General features: G+C 40.2%; 1 protein-coding gene and 1 long non-coding RNA gene across 6 annotated transcripts in view; one reads left to right on the top strand and one right to left on the bottom strand.

Moving 5' to 3' along the window:
* LOC106880368 (rho GTPase-activating protein 7) overlaps positions 1-16,208 on the top strand; it is a 601,077-nt gene that overhangs the window by 289,329 nt on the left and 295,540 nt on the right. The window lies entirely within an intron of this gene.
* Positions 1-16,208, bottom strand: part of LOC149132858 (uncharacterized) — a 42,405-nt gene that overhangs the window by 15,730 nt on the left and 10,467 nt on the right. The gene's annotated exons all lie outside the window — the stretch shown is intronic.

Genomic DNA, 16,208 nt, shown 5'->3' with positions numbered 1-16,208 from the left:
GTGATGAGAAAAATTAACTACACTAGGTGGGAAAATGCAAGACCCTGTCAGGTGGTGAGATGAAAGACTGTAATGAGCTGTAAGAAATGGTAGATTGTGTGATGAAGAACTGCAACAGTTACCAAGATGTAAGACTACAGAAGGTGACAAAATGTAGAACTGTAAGAGTTAGACAAAAGACAGTGATAGGTGGTGAGATGAAGGAATCCAGCTGGAGGAAATTGATGGAATGTGGTCGGTGATAAGATAAAGAACTATGACAGGTAGCAAGAGAAAGGAGTATTAAAAGTACGGAGGTAAAGAAATGAAATAAGTTGCAAGACAATGACCTACACTAAGTGGTAAAATAAAGAAGTTTGAGAGGCAGAAAAGCAAAGTACTAGGGTAGATGGTGAGATGAAGGACTGTGACAGATGGTGAGACAATAGACAGCAATAGGTGATTAGATGAAGGACTGTGACATGTAACAAAGCAATGAAGTACAGTAGGTGAAGTGGTAGGCAGCAAGATAATGGGTTGATGTCAAAAACATCAGGCGGCAGGATAAAGTGCTGATGTCAAAGACTGCAAAAAGTAGGTAGGTAAGGAAATGAAGAATTGTGATAGGTTGCAAGACAATGTACTGAGGTGGGTGGTGGGATAAAGTAAGATAAAAGATTGTGATATATAGTGAGACCTGTGGCAGGTCTCAAAACAAGGGACAGCAGTAGGAAGGGCATTCAGTTGTAAAAACTGCCAGATCAGATTGGAGCCTAGTGTAGCCAGTCGCCAGTCGCCAGTCCCCAGTCAAATTGCCCAACCCATGCAAGCATGGAAAGCTGATGTTAAACGATGATGATGATGATGTATGTGATAGAATATGCTCAGCACAGACTGTGGTTAAGAAGTTTGTTTCCTAGTTACATTATTAAGTTTAGTCCCATTGCACAGCACTTTGAGGAAGAGTCTTCTACTATATCCCCAAGCCAACCAAAGCCTTGTAAATGGATTTACTAAACAGAAACTGAAAGAAATCCATTGTATACATATATGTATGTGTGTTTGTATCTGCTTCTCACAAATCTTGTCTTGACATTATGCGATGGTTGTAAATAATTGTCACCATCATGCAAGCAGTGATTTTTGTTTCCAATCTACCTTGTAAACATTTCCATATATGGGGAAATATAACCTTCCTTGGAAACAGGTGAAGGTCAGTAACAGGAAGAGCATCTGATGATAGAAAATTTACCTCAATGAATTCTGTCTGATCCATTCAAAGATTGGAAAAGTTAGCATTAAAACAATGCTGCTGCTGATGATGAGGTGATGGTGGTGGTGGAGGAGGAGGAGAAGTATTCCTCAGATACATGTATAATATAATTCTCGCTCTCAATCAGTGTAAAACAATATGTAATATAGCTGAACTCTGGAATTACAGATACATTAAATCCAGCAGACTTCCAGACAATTTCTGTCTATTCAAGTTCACTTACAGGTTGACTTGGTGCGACTTGATGCTATAGTAAAAGATGCCCAAGATACAATGCAGTGAGGTCAATCCCAGGACCTCATGATAGAAGAGGAAACTTAACTACTCAGCCATATCTGCAACCATAATCACCATCATAATTTTTATAACATTATTAAAGTACTGCTAAGGTGGTGAGCTGACAGAATCGTTAGCATTCCAGGCAAAATGCTTGAGTGGTATTTCGCCTGTCTTTACATTCCGAGTTCAGATGCTGCTGTGGGTGACTTTGCCTTTCATCCTTTCAGGGTTGATAAATTAAGTACCAGTGAAACACTGGGGTCGATGTAATTGACTGGTCTCCTCCCCCAAAATTTCAGGCCTTGTGCCTATAGTAGAAAGGATTATTAAAGTACTGCTACTAGTGATACTATATCTATTCACCAATACTCCGACTACTGCATCAGTTTCGTCATCATAATCACCATCTTTTCTCAAATGACATTATTTCAACAACAGCAGCAACAACTACTACTGCTGCTGCCTACCTTCCTACCTACCTACCTAAGCCTGCATGTTCCCTCACACTGCATGTTCCTTTCCGTCCTTCTAAAAACAAGTACCACCACCGTGGCACATCATCATTTGAGGTGGGCTTTGAATTAATCATGCTTTATCTCATAGCTTCAAGATTTCAATGATATAACAGTATATTTCTAGACTGACATTGCATGGTAGGTGTGAGGGGCTAGATCTGTCCAGTTTGAACTTAAAATAGGTAGAATATTTGAGCCGGACAAGGCCAGTTTAAATACTAAAGGGTTAAAGATGCTTTTAAACCCTTGTAACTTTTTAATAAAGAGGGCAGGGTACAAAAATTCCTATTTTGGTAGGGGGCTTCCTTAACTCACCATCATCTCTATCACTACTACCACCACCATAAGAACATCATTGCTGCTACCAAAACCAATATTACCATTACGTCACCAACTTCATTATCAGCACCACCACCACCATAACTATCACCAACTCCACATAATCATCACCAGCTCCATATAATCATCAACATGGTTATTATCATATAGCTACAGGATATTCTGCATTATCATCACCACAATACTATTCCTCTTGTCACTCAACTTACCTCTTTCCATCACCCTCAGCTATTTGTTCTTTCACCTTTCTCTGCACCTCTTTCCTTCACATCCCATTATTTTAACTTTCTCTCTCCTCTTTTGATCTCACACCTTGAGTCAAAAGCATTAGCCTTTCTTTATAATGACCTATCAACATCATCATCATCATTCAACTACTACTACTACTACTACTACTACTACTACTAGAAACACCTAAGTAGTAAATCTACATGGTCACTCAATTTGTTTAAAATAGCATGAAAGTTACCCTTAAATCACACCCCATTATTTTTAGAAAAAAGGGACATGCTGAATAATGTAATCTTGGGGTTCTGTGTGCATAAGAAATAGATGAGTTGATGATTGCTAGAAGGCCTTTGACCATAATTCTTCTCAGTGAGGACTGACCTGAGGCTAAAGCAACTACTGCTACAGCACGACTAACACCACCACCAGTGGTGATATTAGCTGACATTACAGCTAACATCATGATCACTACCACCATCACCACCACCACCACCATCCTCATAGCAATGAAGATGTAAACATGTTGCTTTCTATAAGAAACATGTTGGTCATCTTCCATCCTGTTATTGTTGTAGCAAGCTGTCACGGTGGTGGTAATGAGGGTAGTGGATGAAGAGATGTTTTAGAAGTGGTAGTCATGGTGGTGGTGGTGGAGGAGGGCTGAGTTCAGGATGATCATGGTGGTTGAAGTAGTAGTGGTGATGACATTAATGTTATCACAGATCCACAAAACCTCGGTTCTTCAAATATATTGTTCTATTGTTTGTGTTGTACCATTACCTGTATGTAGGTCTGTTCATACTGCGCCTTTCTCACACATTTTCTCTGCTCATATGGTGCCCATAATCATACTGTGCCTATACCATGTGCTTCAGCCCATTTTACGCTTTTGTGAAGGCACATCACTTAATGGTTAGGGTGTTCAGTTCATGATCATAATGTTACGAGTTCAATGTCTGGTAGCACACAGTATCCTTGAGCAAGACACTTTATTTCATGTTGTTGCTGTTCAATCAGCTGGCAAAAATGAGTAGCACCTATACTTCAAAAGCTAGCCTTGTCACATTCTGTCTCACACTGAATCTCCCTGAGAACTATGTTAAGGGTGTGTGTGTCTGTGGAGTGCTCAGCCACTTGCACACTAATTTTCATAAGCAGGTTGTTCTGTTAATTGAATCAGCTGGAATCCTCATCTTTGTATCCAACAGAATGTCATTTTCTTTTTTTTATGTCACTGCCATCCCTCTCCTATGCCTTTACTGATATTGTGTCTCTACCGTCACACTGGAATCTACAAAGGAGCCTTTACTGAGCCACTGATAAATAAAAAGTAATCTGAGTGAATGAATGAGATGTATAATGGAGTATGAATTATACATATTATAACTACTAGACTTAATTTTTGATTGAATTTCTCATATTAATTAACACTGACTCATGGTTCCAGTTAACAAAATGGAAAAGACATTGCCCCAGTGGACGGTGAGGGACATGCACTGGAACAGTCACACTAATTCATGGGGCTTGTATTTGCAGATAGCCATCTCTGTCCTGAAAAGGCAGAGAACACTGGAGGATTATACTGTCACAAACTCAACCATAAACCTGTCAGAGAGTGACTGATACTTTGACAGTTTGCTTTTTTCAGAAGCCTGATGAGCAGTAGAGCCTGGATCCACAGTGGCATTCATGAGGCTCACATATCTGGAGGTTAAGCCTTAGGGAAACATGCTCAGACAGTCATTATCAAGCTGAGTGCTAGTCACAAGTGATGGCACCACATTAAGCCTGGCTCCACTGTGAGGCTCAGAGGCTGAGCGGAAACATGGAAGATGGTGCTGGTCAAGTTGGCACACTATCCCAACTGAGATCATACTACACTGGATGGCATTCCATAACTTTTGAGAGAACCTGACGTTCACAAAAGGGAGAGGGGGATGGATGTCAGCAGGGCACAAGCCAAGCAGGCTTCATGTTGTGAAGGCTGCCTCACGTTCCCCAATCACAGTAGGTTCAATTGTACTGTGGAGAACTCTGTTGAGGACATAACAAGAGGTCATCAACAAGACAAAGCTAACAAGGCCAATGAGACTGAGATCAAAGGGCCTTGCCACCATATTTTGACAGGTAAGCTAGCCCCAGAATCTGTGCTTAGGAAAATGTGTCTATTATTTCTTGCAGGTTAAGAAGCTAGACTACCTTACCTGTCAAAATATGGATAAGTTCTACTTATTCATAAAACTGCAGATGTAATAATTTATATCATATATCTACTGGATCATATTTGAGTTTTGACAACCATCATCATTATCTTCATTATCATCACTTCAATAACATAAGCAGTTGTCATTGAAAGAGGAGGGGATTTCCACCCCCATCCTTTCAGCATTACTTCTCTCTAAAGTCAAATAAATGTATATGGAAACTTGAAGGAATGGGGAGAGGAGAAGGGTGAGAAATGTGAGCAAGGAGAAAGAAGCAAATAGAAAAGCCAGAAATAGAGAGAGGGAGAGAGGACTAAAGAAACAGAGCAGTGGTGTTGGAAGTGGTGGATTAGTGAGAGAGGGAGTTAGAAAGGGTGGGGAAAGAAAGAAAGATGTTAAAAAGCTGAAGATAGGAGTGGGAAGAGGTCTGAACACAAAATGTGGAAATGGTAATGGTGGTGGCAGAAGAATAAAGAAATGAATAGAAAAGGAAATATAGGTTATGTGGGGAGGGAGGAGGAGAAAAATTAGTAAATGAAAACAATGAAAGGTATGGTAGGAGTAAAGAAAAGGAGGAGTGGAAAGTTGAAGTAGATAAAAAAGACTGTTCTTCACTTATTTCTCTCTTCTTATTCTTACCTACTCAGTTTATCAAGACAGAACTCTAATTACTATCATCATCATTGTGACTATCACAGTATATGAGGGAACCTCTACATAGTCACTCAACCTGTTAGAAATAGCAGCCAAATCTCTCTCTACATATATATCTCTCTCTTTCTCTCCCCCCTCCACCCTCAAGTCACACTCTACAGCCACATAAAAGAAGATAATATGGTTTTAGATACACTGTGTCTGAAAAGCAAAACAAAACTAAAAAAATGACTCTTTCTTGTTTCTGTCATTAGCTGCAGCCATGCTAGGAAGACACCACCTTGAAGGTTTTAATCAAACAATACTATTACTTTTTTTTATTATTTTAGAGCCTGATACTTATTCTATTAGCTTCTTTTTGCTGAACTACAAAATTACAGGGATGTAAACAAACCAATACCAGTTGTCAAGTGGTGGTGGGTTACAAACAAAGACACACACATTGAATGGTCACAATTACAATGCTTTTTGACCAGGCCTATTTTATCAGAAATAATACAGAGCTAAGCAATAGCAACTGTTATTAACACTAATAGAAATAATAGCCAAATATCCCCCAGAGCTACCATCTTAAAGAGGAATTTGTGAATAGTGGCCCAGATTCCATTATACACAGAAAGACAGGATAGTTGTAGCTGGAATGCCTTTGGTCATAGTTCTACTCTATCAGAGTTGACCTGGAAATAAATAACTCCATAAACATAAACAAGAAGTCTCTCTGGTACCATTGAACTGGCTAGGAATAGCAGCCATATTCCCTCAAATCACACAATGCCAACTGGACATTTGGAAAAAAAATACTCCTAGACAAGCAAAAAGAGGTAGTGATGGCTGGAATGCCTTTACTGACTTAGGTGTAAATGATATCAACAATAATATTACCACACCAAGTCAATTAATTACCCTAACAACAACCAGATGGTGATGCATTGTCATGTAGCCCCAGAGTCAGCCTATAACATCCTGTATTTTATCAGACATTTTGTTCCCTAGATTGAATTATCCAATCTTTTATCTATTATCTTTTACTTGTTTCAGTCATTTGACTTTGACCATGCTGGGGCAAGGCCTTGAATTTTTTTTTAGTCAAATGAATCGACTCCAGTACTTATTTTATTATTCTCTTTTGCTGAATCACTAAGTTATGGGGACACAAACACATCAACATTGGTTGTCAAGTGGTGATGGGGGGGGGGGGGCAAACACAAATACACACAGGCATATATATACATACAATGAGCTTCTTTCAATTTCCATCTGCCAATCCACTCACAAAGCTTTGGTTAGCCTGAGGCAATAGTAGAAGACACTTGCCCAAGGTGCCATGCAGTGGAACTCAACCTGGTTGAGAAGCAAGCTTCTCACCACACAGCCACACCTGTACCAATATGTTCTCTTTTTTTTCTTTCAGAATGATAGTGTGTGATTAGAAGGATATTTGGCTTGTATTTCTAGTAGGGTTGGGAACTGCATACAGCCTTCTCAAATTGGTGATGGTAGTATCATTATTGGTGTTTAATCCCACCCAGATCAACCCTGAACAAGTAATCCCATTATCAAAAACTAGGACCATGTATTTTATAGTTTTCTTGGTCTATGTTATCAATTCTTAAATAACATGGTGGAATGTAATTCAAGGGGGGTTTTATCTTTTAATTCTAGCAGATCAAGGTTCCTACACTAGTTTTACTAATTTGCAGTGAGAAAGTTGTTAGTTGCATATCTAATACATATTAAATCAGACATAAATAAAAAGAGAAAGAGAGGGAGAGAGAAAGCTAGAAAGAAATGGTGTATATGTGAGGATGAATCTGTGCTTATTTTCTTTCATGAATATTTGTGTGTATGTATGTGCTTAGAAATGGAGAAAATAAATTTGTACAGGCAAGTCAGTTTCTCCTGGTAATATGTTAGAATATTACAGTATCATCAAATATCACAACATTAAATGTGGAAGGCTATTTTTATGGATATATGACAAATAGCTATTACACATGTGCATGCACACTCACACATATAGAATTATGTTTTCTATAATTTACAGTATTTGTATGTGTTTTCTGTTTTCTTGTAATTGTGACAAGGGCCACTTGGTAAATACTATAGCTTGGCTGACACCCTCGCTAAGCAGCAGTGCATATGTATATACAAACTTGTGTGAGTGTATTTGAGAGAGAGAGAGAGAGAGGGCGGAAGGAAGAGAGAATAAATGTGTGTGAGAGTTTGGCAAGGGGAAGCGAGAAATGTGTATGTGTAAGATGCTGTATTATATACAGTCTTACTTGACACTGTTGAGGTCTGTGAGCAGATGAGTAGATTGAGAAAGAGAGAAAGAGAGGAAGGGTGGTGAGTGAGAAGCAAGATTTGAACAGCATTAAAGTATTGAAGAAAATGTAGAATATGAGGGGTGGAAAGAGATGGGCCAGAAACAGAACTAGAAACATTCAAGTGCTTCAAAACAAAATCCATGGTTTGTGTGTGCATAAATATATACATATGTGTATGTATGTATTAAAAAGAGCAGGTGAGTCTCCTTCAAAATTACAGCTCCTTTGCTTACAAAAGGAAAAATGCATTGAACTATATATCATCATTGTTTAACGTCTGTTGTCTATGCTGGCATGGGTTGGACAGTTTTGACCAGGCTGCACCAGAGTCTAGCCTGATTTGGCATGGTTTTCTATAGCTGGATGCCCTTCCTAACACCAACCACTCCGAGAGTGTAATGAGTGCTTTCATATGCCATTTGCATGACACTGGGGTGTGTTTACGTGCCACTAGCATAAAAAGTAATGATAACAAAACAACAAGAGGATATGCACATAGAATGTATTAGTTTGATGCTCGGTTAAAAAGAGAGTTTTTGACACTTCGTGCATAGCTCTTCATCAGAAAGGAAACTGGAAAAGTCCAGTGAAGGAAAAATATCACCAACAGTATGTGTGTAGTTACATGGCTGAAGTTTTGTATCTGTATATATGAAGATGAGAATGTGTGTGTGTGTCTGTCTGTCTGTGTGAATCCCTAAAACTTGAGAACTACACAACCAATTTCATTCAAATTTTACACATGCCTTACTTAGGGTCCAGGAAGTGTTTTAGGCCCCCAAAAATTTTTAACTTCTTGCCTAGTGCTAGCCCAGTGCAATATCACATCTCCACCAATATTGCAGTATTACATGTCAAAAGTGAAACAATAACTTCTCTCTATTGTAATGTCAGATATTTTCGCTTTAATACTGAAACTATTATCTCACATATATACAGGCATACATACATATATATAATATATATATATATATATATATATATATATATATATATATATATATATATATATATATATATATATATATATATATATATATGTATACATCTGTACAAATGTATATATATAGATGTATATATATACATATAGATGTATATATATACATATATAGATGTATATATATACATATAGATGTATATATATACATATACATGTATATATATATATATATATATATATATATATATATATCCACCTCTTACTATCAATTAATGCTATATACGCACACACAAATACGCTGCAAATGGACAGAGACTCAGACATGTTACTCGAAGCATTTGACGAAATAGAAGGGGGTATAGCATCATACAACATGGAAGACAATTGGAGATTTCTGCGGGACAACCTGCTGAGAGCCACCGACCAGATCTGTGGCTGGGGTAAAGTCCCCTCTCGACCCAGAGTGACGTGGTGGTGGAACAAGGAGGTAGACAGGGCTATTAGACAAAAGAAACAGGCTTGGAAGGACTGGAAGAACGGAGGTAGCAGGGAATTGTACCAATCTGCCAGAAGGGAAGCTAGGTGACAAGTTTATTTAGCCAGAGGGGAAGCAGATAAGAAAAGATTTGCCAATGTTCTGCGCCGTGAGGACCAAAGACTTGAGGTATTTTGTGTTGCAAGACAGTGTAGGAGAGAGAATAGTGATGTCGTAGGAGAGAAATGTGTTCGCATGGATGATGGTACGCTTGCACTAAATGAGGCTGCAAAGAAAGAGGTCTGGAGATGCCACTACGATAGATTGCTTAATAAAGAGAATGAATGGGAGAAAGAGAGTCTGCCGTATGTCGACCCAACAGAGGGACCAGCTATCTGAGTTGACAGTACCATGGTAGATAAAGCAATTAAGAGTATGAAGACAGGGAAAGCCCCCGGTCCATCAGGAATCACTGCAGAGATGCTCAAAATATCTGGCAGTGTCGGCTATAGCCTAGTCATCCATATTACGAACCAGGTGATACACGAAGGAGTCATACCCAATGACTGGTGTAGCAGCACCATAGTCAACTGCTACAAAGGTAAAGGTGACGCTTTAGATACAAATAATTACAGAGGTATCAAGCTGTTAGATCAGGTTATGAAAGTTACAGAGAGGGTCATAGCCCAACTAATTAGGGAGCGAATCAATTTAGATGAGATGCAGTTTGGGTTCGTGCCAGGTAAAAGCACCACTGATGCCATATTTCTAGTAAGACAGCATCAGGAGAAATACCTAGCCAAGGATAAACCTCTGTACCTAGCTTTTGTTGACATGGAGAAAGCCTTTGACAGGGTCCCCCAATCCCTTATCTGGTGGTCAATGAGGAAACTTGGGATAGAAGAATGGTAAGTGAGAGCTGTGCGAGCCATGTACAGAGATGCTGTCAGTAAGGTGAGGGTTGGAAATGAGTACAGTAATGAATACCGGGTAGAGGTAGGGGTCCACCAAGGTTCAGTCCTCAGCCCCCTCCTATTTATCATAGTCCTCCAGGCGATCACAGAGGAATTCAAGACAGGATGCCCCTGGGAGCTCCTCTATGCTGATGACCTTGCACTAATTGCGGAGTCACTATAAGAACTAGAGGAGAAGTTTCAGGTGTGGAAGCAAGGACTAGAATCGAAGGGCCTTAGAGTCAACCTAGCTAAAACCAAAATTCTAATAAGTAGGAAGGCAGATAAAACACAAACCCCTTCAGGTAGATGGCCCTGCTCAGTATGTAGAAAAGGAGTAGGTAGTAACTCTATAAGATGTACCCAGTGCAAGCTATGGACACATAAGAGGTGCAGCAATATCAAAGGCAGGTTAACTAGGAAGTTAGTTTTTGTATGTGGCAGATGTTCAGGTGCAATAAACACTGTAAACAAACAGGAAACAACTTCTGTCTCATTGCAGGGAGAAAAACTAGAGGTAGTTGATAGCTTCCGCTATCTGGGTGACCAAGTTAGTAGTGGGGGGGGGGGCGCTGAAAGTGTAGCTGTTAGAATAAGAATAGCCTGGGAAAAGTTCAGAGAGCTCTTACCTCTGCTGGTGACAAAGGGACTCTCACTCAGAGTAAAAGGCAGACTGTATGACGCTTGTGTGCGAACAGCCATGCTGCATGGCAGTGAAACATGGGCTGTGACTGCTGAGGACATGCGTAGGCTCGCAAGGAATGAAGCCAGTATGCTCCGCTGGATGAGTAATGTCAGTGTGCATACCCGACAGAGTGTAAGTATCTTGAGAGAAAAGCTGAACATAAGAAGCATCAGTTGTGGTGTGCAAGAGAGGCGATTGCGCTGGTATGGACATGTGGTGAGAATGGATGAGGATAGCTGCGTGAAAAAGTGCCACACCCTAACAGTTGAGGGAACCCATGGAAGAGGTAGGCCCAGGAAGACTTGGGCTGAGGTGGTGAGGCAAGACCTTCGAACATTGGGCCTCACCGAGGCGATGACTTCTGACCGGCACCTTTGGAAATGTGCTGTGCGTGAGAAGACCCGGCAAGCCAAGTGAGACCTAAATCGAAGGCCTCTGCCAGGGGTGTAGCCAGCCCACTCATGCGTACCTTTCCTACATTGGACACTAAACTCCGCTTGCGAAGACCTGTTGAGGCAAGTGAAATCGAACTAAATTCGACGACTGGCACCCGTGCCAACATCGTCTTCTTCATTGGACACGAAACTTAGCTTGCGAAGACTTATTGGGGCAAGCGAATAGCGAAATCAGGATAGCACCTGTGCCCAGCGTCGCCTTCCTGGCACTTGTGCCCGTGACATGTGTAAGGATTTTTGAACTAGATCGTTGCCAGTTCCCCTGAACTGGCTCCTGTGTGGGTGGCACATAAAATACACCATTTTGAGCGTGGCCGTTGCCAGTACCGCCTGACTGGCCTTCGTGCGGGTGACACGTAAAAGCACCCACTACACTCTCTGAGTGGTTGGCGTTAGGAAGGGCATCCAGCTGTAGAAACCCTGCCAAATCAGATTGGAGGCTGGTGTTGCCATCCGGTTTCACCAGTCCTCAGTCAAATCGTCCAACCCATGCTAGCATGGAAAGCGGACGTTAAACGATGATGATGATGATGATGATGATGATATATATATATATATATATATATATATATATATATACATGGTGGTTGTCTACTCCTTAAACAGAGTTTGACCACCTCCTGCACCTACACCTTAGCCCTTTTATGGCGTCTGATGTGGCTTTTTAAACCAGACAGTGTTTTGAAAAAAGACCCACACAGATTGCACCTCTGATTTGCACTACCAATACCTGCAAGTAAGTTCTGCTCATTGTGGATCCTAACATGTCTTTTAAGACCCCCATTGGATTTGCAAACCCTCTGGCACACACCACATTCAAACGTGTGCACAGACATATAATCAGAATAGCTGGGTGAGGTTTGTTTTCCATGGGTTCGCAGGTGAGATTTGAGGCCAGCCAAGGACAGACATGGTCTGTCACAGACTGTGCACACAAAAAGGTCCTTGTCATTCACCTTCTTCCTTAAATGTCTCTTGAGCCCTGCTTGCATCATCCTGGCCTCTTCAAATGCTTTCACTCCACTCCACACCCTTGTTCGCCATCCAACTCGATCTGAAGCGAGGACTTCTATATCTTTTGGAGCCATTCCAATTGACTTCATAGCAGTCCTTATGCCATCCTTAAACCTTTTTTTAGGTTTATGCCGATAACGTTTCCCCTCTGCAAGCTCACCATAAAACAGCTGTTTCGGCATGCGTTCATCTGCCATTCGAACAATATGGCCACACCATCTCAATTGGTTCCTCAAAATCATGGCTTTAATTGAGGGGATGCCTGCAGATGCAAGGATATCTGTGTTTGGAGTAAAAGAATTCCATTTAATTCTTAAAATATGACGAAGGCATTTTTGGTGGAATTTTTCTAACATTTTAAAATGCCTTTCATAACAGGTCCAAGTTTCACAGGAATACAATAGGGATGTTAAGACAAATGATTTGTAAAGAGCCAGCTTTGTATTGTTATTTATATGTCGCTGGCGCCAGACGCGTGACTCCAAGCCACCAAATGCTTTTGCTGCCCTTTGAATTCGCAGGTGTATTTCCGTATCAAGATTTCCATCATCTTGAACAGAGCTTCCCAGGTAGACAAATGAATTGACAACCTCAAGTAACTTTCCCTTAACAAAAATTTTAGGGAGGTTACAAACAGCACCATACGCAGGTTGATACATTACAACTGTTTTTTTTCAGATTGATGGTCAGGCCAAAATCATCACAAGCTGCATCAAATGCAGATACAAGGGATTGCAGACCCGATTCAGAATGACTAACCAGATCGCAATCGTCAGCATACAAAAGTTCCCTAATAAGTGAAGTAAAAACCTTCGTTTTAAACTTCAGTCGGGTCAAATTAAAAACATTCCCCGTTGTTCGATATTTTATGTAGATACCCTCCTCAGAGTTTTGAAAGGAATGTGACACCACAACGGCAAAGTATATTGCAAAGAGGGTGGGTGCATCAAGGTCTCCCTGCTTTACTCCATTTTCCACAGCAAAAGATTCAGAAAGCCTACCACCAAAATTAACCCTAGCTCTCATATTCTGATGCAAAGCCTTGACCATGTTTATAAACTTTTCTGGGCAACCAATTTTCCCCAGAATTAGCCACAGAGCACTTCGATTAACAGTATCGAATGCTTTGCTCAAATCAACAAAGCAATGGTACAGAGCAAGATTCTGTTCAATGCACTTCTCCTGTAATTGTCTGACAGTAAAGATACAATCAGCTGTGCCTTTGGAGGAACGAAAACCACACTGAGACTCAGACACCATACTTGGAACTATAAAGGTATTTAAACGTTCTAACAAAATGCGGGCGAGCACCTTTCCAACCACAGACAAAAAGGAAATCCCACGAAAATTACCACACAGATCTTTTGGCCCCGATTTATATAAGGAGACAAGAATGGCATCAATCCAGTCTTGAGGCACTTTCTCACTTCTCCAACAGTGACAAATTAAAATATTTAAGAGTTCCATCATTTTGTCACCCCCATATTTCAAGACTTCTGCACAGATTCCATCAGATCCTGGAGACTTGTTGTTATTCAGCTTATTCATAGCTAAATAAATGTCATTTAGAGTTGGTTCAGATGCCATCTCTTCTATAACTGGAAGTTGTTCAATTTTTTCTATCGTCCTCATATTAACGGATGATGGTCTATTCAAAAGTGCAGAGAAATGTTCTACCCAACGCTTATGAATAGAAGCGGTGTCAGTCAGAAGAAAACATCCATCTTCTGTTCTCACTGGAGCTACTGAAGAAGATTTTGGACCATATACCTCCCTAACATAGGAATACAAACAACTGGCATCATTTCTATCAGCTGCTTCTTGTGCCCCTTTTGCCCTATCATTCCACCATTCCTGTTTAATTTTCCTTAGAGCAGTTTGCACCCTCCTTTTCAGCTTTCTGTAAGTTTCATTTGAGTTGGGATTCAATGACTGAGAGAGCAGTGTATTGCCTAAGTTTTGTTTTTCTAAAAGTAGATCATGAATTTCTGCTGATCTATCTGAGAACCAATCTCTGGATTTATGAGATTTAAATCCCACTGACGAACTTGCAGCCTGAAATACTTTTGTTTTGAAATCTTCCCATAAATTGTTTGGGTCAAGATTAATACTTTCTATAGCGTCGTGGAATCTTTGCAAGTTGCTTGATAATTTAAAGTTTGCAACATTTAACTTTTTGGGTATCTTAGGACCAGACTGTCGGTTTTTAGGTTTTATCGAAAAATCTATTTTGCCATGCAGTAGATGATGGTCAGTCCAGCTCTCATGACCCGAACGCTAGAAACGTCTTTCATATCACATTTCCTAATCAAAATATAATCTATGAGATGCCAGTGCTTAGATCTTGGGTGCATCCAGGTGGCTTTATATTTTTTTTTCTGCTTAAACAGAGTGTTGGTGACAACCAGATCATTCTCAGTACAAAACGTCAAAAGAGCTACTCCATTTCTATTGCATTTTCCAATCCCATGTCGACCTAAAACAGGCCATGAAACATAGTCCCTTCCAACTCTTGCATTGAAATCTCCCAAAATGACCAGCTTGTCAGAAATTGGTACTTTCCTCAATAATCTTGCTAGATTGTCATAAAACTGTCCCACAGTTTCCTCAGAATGGGACATTGTTGGTGCATAAATACTGACAACGGTAAGAAACCTACCTTTTGTCAGTTTGATACGGCATGACATGATCCGGTCAGATATACCACTTGGAAGCTCTGCAATGGAGGACACTAATGTATTCTTGAGAGCAAACCCAACACCAGATTCTCTACGCTGACCCTTAGGTAGGCCTTTCCAGAAGATAGTATATCCATAAGCAGATTCCATTACTTGACCCTCACCAGAGAGACGAGTTTCAGAGAGAGCAACTATATCAAGGGAATATTTCTTTAGCTCACATGCAATAAGTGCAGTACGCCTTTCTGGCCTCTTCGTGAAATTATCATCAAGAAGTGTGCGCACATTCCAACAGCCAAAATTCAAACGATGTTTATTTTTACTTTTTCTTGAGGACTGTTTGACCACAGTGGCAGGATGACGACCGGGTCCAGCCTGTGATACACTGGGACACCTGCCGGGCCAGACCTGTTCCCCTGATGTTCCCAAGCCTTTTTTGCCATTTACTGAATTTGTTTCAGACATTTTAAAATAAGTTACAGGTGCATTTTTAGGTTTCTGCCAACCAACCAATTGAATGATTTTACTAAGATTTGGAGTACAGGAAGTACCTGTGCAGATGAATAATTTTTAGTGGGTGTAGCTTGCACTGCACTACCCCCACTTATTAGCCCAAGAAGACTTTCACCGGTGTGACAAGAGAATTGACAAAACCAGGAATTTCCAAAGCCTCAGGTTTTATTTCGGAGATTTCCTTCTCCTAGGTAGATTACCAACCAAGGTTAAAGAGCTTCTACCTGCCCATGAGGTAAGCCGTCCCATTCCAGACACCTAACCGACACTCAGACACTCTGTAAAGTGAACAAATATCACTCCGGTGACCGATGTGGAGCAGCTCATCAAAAAAAAAAAATAAATAATAATAATAATAATAAAAAAAAAATATATATATATATAAATAAAATATAAAAGATAAAAAATAGTATATATATAAAATTAAAATTATTCATATATACATATTTACAGACATTCACACACATATACACACCCATACATATATATATATATATATACATATTTACAGACATTTTGTTGGATGGTCGTTGACTGTTCAGGAGTTCATCCGCCCTTTGACAGGTCTTATTTTTCGTCCTGCAGGGTGTCCAACAACACCCTCCTCACCAAGCAAGCCTGGTGGGGTTGCCAGTTTAGTCGCCGACGACCCGACCATGCAACAGGTTGTACTGGATTACATGTTACCAGTAGCACT

Source organism: Octopus bimaculoides, chromosome 13 (genome assembly GCF_046866305.1).
Source record: "Octopus bimaculoides isolate indiv1 chromosome 13, ASM4686630v1, whole genome shotgun sequence".
In the NCBI taxonomy this organism is placed as follows: domain Eukaryota; kingdom Metazoa; phylum Mollusca; class Cephalopoda; order Octopoda; family Octopodidae; genus Octopus; species Octopus bimaculoides.
Note: the sequence above shows the minus strand (reverse complement) of the source record. Positions and strands in the feature narration are given on the sequence as shown.